Genomic DNA, 5,063 nt, shown 5'->3' with positions numbered 1-5,063 from the left:
TGTTACCGTATCGCGAACCAAGCCATACCCGCATCAGAATTAAAATGAAAATGAGAAATCATCACACTCCAATCACCGTTTATTTTATGCGATAAACCAACGTTGCTTAAGAATTCTAGAATATTAGCTATATATTTCGATAGAACACGTGCCTCAGATTCTAGGGTATGAAATATACGCACATCAGAACTATAATCCTACCCTTCGGAGTTGTTGTAATCTGTGAATCCATTTTTACCTAATTCCACAAGCACGATGTCATCATCCTCTCAAATTCAAAAAAGAATGGTGCTCAAGGAAGGGTAACGGCCAGGCAAGCAGTAAATAATTATTCTCCTACAATTTATATTTTATTTCAACCAACTATATTCAGAATAATTTGATGCATAGTTATCTCTAGAGAACCATTTGAATACCCTATGAGTTGAAGCTCGTAACAGTAATAAATGACTTATTTTGCAGAAAGCAGATCAGTGTTTTGCCATCCGTTATTGGCGGATCAATGTATTGGCCTGTTGTGCATCAAATCTCCAAAACGATTTGTTTTCGAGACGGGGATCGAATCCCCTCTAGAAAAATGTAATGATTATCAGATAATATACATTGTGTGACTGAGATTATAAACTGGAAAGTAAGTTATAATGTGATTCAAGGAATATCGTGTATCATGAATACCGTAATGTTTGTGCTGACGATCCCTGGCTGAACAGCGATCACTCCTACCTCTCCATTTGATGGAAGTTTTCTTGACAAAATGTCAAGGAACATCAACTACATTAATAGATGAATATGTCATACAACTTAATAGGTGGCATGATTTGTACTCAGTAAGACTAAGATTTAATACGGGTTCCCCGCAAATTATTTAATTTTTAATGGGTTCTTTTTGAATCGTATAATTAGAAACAAAACAATGAATTTGAAATATCTATCTCTTGTATTGCAAAGTTTATTTTTTATAATCTATAAACAATGCATATTCCCTATACAAATTGAGCAGAAAATTCTACCTGCAAAAGTTTGCTCGAAGCATAAGCCATGAAACTGCTATAGCTTCTGTGTCTAAAGTCCGCATTCAAATATTCAGAATCTACCACAGCAGAATGGTGAACCTGTACTTGTTGAACAAAAAACAAAGGATTGCAAAGCTATATCTGGAAACAAGTAGAACATTTATTTATTTTGAATAAACAAAGAACTTGGAGCTTAAATTACCACAGAGTTGACATTTATTATCCGCGAAGGAGATTCTTTGAGCAGAGAAGGGAGGAGGAGGAGAGTGAGGAGAGCTGGTGCGAGATGATTTACTTGTATGTGCTGCTCAAATCCATCCTCGGACATCTATTCCGGTTCTGGTGAAAATGTTTAATTTTTTCAGACCTTACATTTGATGAGCTGACTTTATAATTAGATGAAATGGACATACAAGGAGAACATACCTCCCAATTGAAGGATTCTCGCATTATTGATAAGAATATGAAGTGGACGCCCTGAATATTCCCAATTGGTAGCAAAAGATCTTACGGAAGCGAAGGACAGAAGATCCAGTTGATAGGGGTGGATGGATCGGATCTACAATGATAATCAAACAAAAAATACACAATACAGGTATTTATAGAAATTATAGAATCATTTCATTGTCTGATCGATAAAAAAATATTACATTGTGCCTCTCTTTTATAGAGGTCTTGATTGTTTCCGGAAACATCTAAAGTAGCTGACATAAGATAAATAGACCTTTTTAGAATTGTCTGAACATAAAGCCTTGTACCTAACCCTATTCTGTAATCCTCTTGAAATTTTTAGAATCATATATTATGCCTTTACATTTGGGGGAAATTACATTCCAACACTCCCCCTAATTTCAACCTCAAATGTCGATGCATAGGAATTCTATTTGTGCCAATATTATTGCTTTCTTTTTCAAATCCATGCTTGTAGACTTCAAAAATATTTTCCTTCTTTCATGCCTTCCTCGGCTCTGTTTCCCGCGGCTACAACAGTATTCCTTGCATTTGAACATTTGTACTTGAATAAACCTCTAACCGTTCCTACAATTTTTCGCCAATTTGATCTATAGCTCCATCCACAATCTATTTTGATGCAACCTACCATAAAATCTTTATTGCAATCATAGTGATTTTTCAAGCCACAAATATTACAAGGATCTATATCCCAACATCTATCATTTGTATGCCCTTTCCTATTACAGTGTGAACATTGCACAATCTTTATGCTTTCAATTGATTATCTTGAACCTTTATTCATTTTTCCACTGCTTGCATCATATCCAAGACCTGCATATTTTGGCTTGACTGTAGTCTCAATTGGATTCCTTAATCCTTGTTCATCCTTTCCTAGACCTTTACCTTTGAAACCCATTCTTTCCATAATCTTCAAACCAATATAGTCATTATAAAAGCTAGAAGTTCTACCAATACAATTTTCATGTTCATCGTTACACTCCTTTTTGCAAACAACCTCAACAAAATCACATTTCTCAATCCCATAATCACTCAAATCATTTGTGTCACAAAATACATCACATATAAATGGTTTCACATTCAAACATTCTTTCTCTTATTTCAGAGTGGACAATTTCTTCTGTAACATATTATTTTCCTCCTCCAATTTCTTCACATTATCTTCTAAAACTTTGTTCTTTTTCTCAGCATCATCAAACAAATTTAACTTTTTTCCTAATTCTTTATTTTGCTCTCTAAGCTTGCATGTTTCCTTCACCTGCCAATTATGTACTTCTTCCACAAATTTTAACCTATTTTCTAGCTCTTCAATTTCCTCTATGTAGACACTAATTTTATTTAACAATTTAGACTTTTCTTCTCCCATTTTATTTCTTAGTTTTGCCAATTCCTTTTGCAAAATATCTCTTTCACACAATAATATTGCATTTTCTTTCTTCACCATCACTAATTCTTCTTCTAACTTATTTGTCTCCTCTTTCTGAACTCTACCAACTTTTTCCATTGAAATCAACAATTTAACACACCTTACTCTTTCTTTTAGATAATTCTAAATGCACTTTTACTTCCAAATTTTAATTAAATCTTCAAACAACTTGAAAAAAACTCTTTAGACAGCTACACTTCTCACAATATTCTTCTGCTATTATAATTTTTCAAATATCATTAAATAATTAAACGAATTCAGACCATATCTTTTTTTCTTTCCTCTCTTCTTTCATGGAAACAATAGAAATCCTCCACAAATAGGTGCCTCCAATAAAATGCTCACTCTTTCTTTTGACAGGAGCAATGATTTTCTTCTTCTCCAAACAAATTTCTTCACACCAACAATTCTTTTGAACTTAAACATGATCTAATCCATTGGTTGGACAACAACAATCATGTATTTCTCTATTTCAAAAGATATTATCTTCACCATATGAACTTCACAACCAAGGTCTGATACCAATCTGATGGGGGTGGATGGATCGGATCCGCAATGATAACTAAGCACAAAATATATAATATAGGCACTTACAAAAATTATAGAATCATTTCATTCCCTGATTGATAAAAATACATTACATTGTGCCTCTCTTTTATAGAGGTCTTTGATTGCTTCTAGTAACATCTAAAGTAGCCGACATAAGACAAATAGACTTTTCTAAAATTATCTAAACATAAATGCCTTTTAGAACCTAACCCTATTCGATAAGCCTCTTGGAATTTCTAGAATCATCTATTATGTCTTTACATTTCATTTGTGAGAAAAATTAGATTCCAACAACAACTCCAGAATCTGTTTAATGTTAGTTTTGTGATATGCAATATAGTAAGGCGGGACAGTCTACAGTACTTCTATGGACAGTTCAGTAGCCTGTTTCTACCATTCCTGGAGAAGCCGCAGAGCAGTTTTTGTATTACGGCATGCCATTATAACATGGGCACCTGCTTTTGCAAGCTCTCTGAAACCAATGTGATAAGTATAAATTTATTTTCGTATTGCATTAGCAATAGATTAAGAATACTATTATTTTTAAATTAAATTGTATGAAAGTTTTTTTACATCAGCAGTTTAGATGATATTTTCTGATCTTAAGAATCTTACAATCATAGTGATGAAAATATCATGCATACCAAAAGCTTAAACAAACAACAATAATCTGTAAAACGAATTGTAACCCAAAAAAAAAACTGTTATCATTCATCATATAGACTCTTTAAAGAAAACTATTACCTATAGAAACTATACCCACCTTGCAGTATGGATTCCAATCCCGCTGGTAGCCCCAGTGACTATGCAATTCATGCTTGTGAGATCACGAAGAAGAAAATTTGAAGGCAGATGCCTCGTCACAATCTTTTGACGAACTATGTCCTTTGCCGTTTCCCACACGCCGATTATCAATACCCTCCAATTCATCCTCGACAATTAATGTGAGGAATGAGAAAGTCCAAGTACGAAACTATTTCAAATAAAACAAAAATATATAATCAAAGCCAGCAAGGATAGCACGTACTTTCCAATTGAGCAAGCGATCGCAAATGGTTGGATGGTGTAGATTCTGGTTGTCTACCTCACGAATAATTGCAACTCTGGGTCTTGTCTTTTATGGAAGGTTCTGGTCGGTCAACTCCCCCGAATAACTTCATGCGGCATTTCACGAAATAAAATGATGCTTGTTGCAGCAATGTATTTTATACATCTAAGATATTACAGGAGGTACCATACCAGGCCAGGCTTGATTTGAAGGGCGAGTCGTCGTCTAGCAGTTGGGCTGCTTATCACTAGTGACAAGGGAGTTTTGTTATCAGAAGCTCCCCGTGGCCATCGATCAGAGCCATTGCTTGTGTACTGAGCAAGGATGAATGCAGTCTCGGATTCCAAATGAAGTCAACGACACCAGATCTATAAGAGCGGAATGAAGGAGCAGCCCGTTTGCTATGCGCGGCTCCCCAAAGTTGCTCTTCTTCCTCACTCCACTGCCACAAATTTTGGAGTTGTTCGACAGTGATTGTTGTAAACCTTTGACTAATAGTGGAGTGGGTCCAGCCACTCTTAATCAATAGCTTGGGGTCACTCTTATTCATTGGTCT

General features: G+C 35.0%; 1 pseudogene; it reads right to left on the bottom strand.

The window, feature by feature from the left end:
- Positions 1-488: 488 nt before the first annotated feature.
- Positions 489-4,389, bottom strand: LOC149566448 (dehydrogenase/reductase SDR family member FEY-like; annotated as a pseudogene).
- Positions 4,390-5,063: the final 674 nt, after the last annotated feature.

Source organism: Cupressus sempervirens, chromosome 3 (genome assembly GCF_028749045.1).
Source record: "Cupressus sempervirens isolate cs-2001-9-10 chromosome 3, ASM2874904v1, whole genome shotgun sequence".
NCBI classification, from domain to species: Eukaryota; Viridiplantae; Streptophyta; class Pinopsida; order Cupressales; family Cupressaceae; genus Cupressus; species Cupressus sempervirens.
Note: the sequence above shows the minus strand (reverse complement) of the source record. Positions and strands in the feature narration are given on the sequence as shown.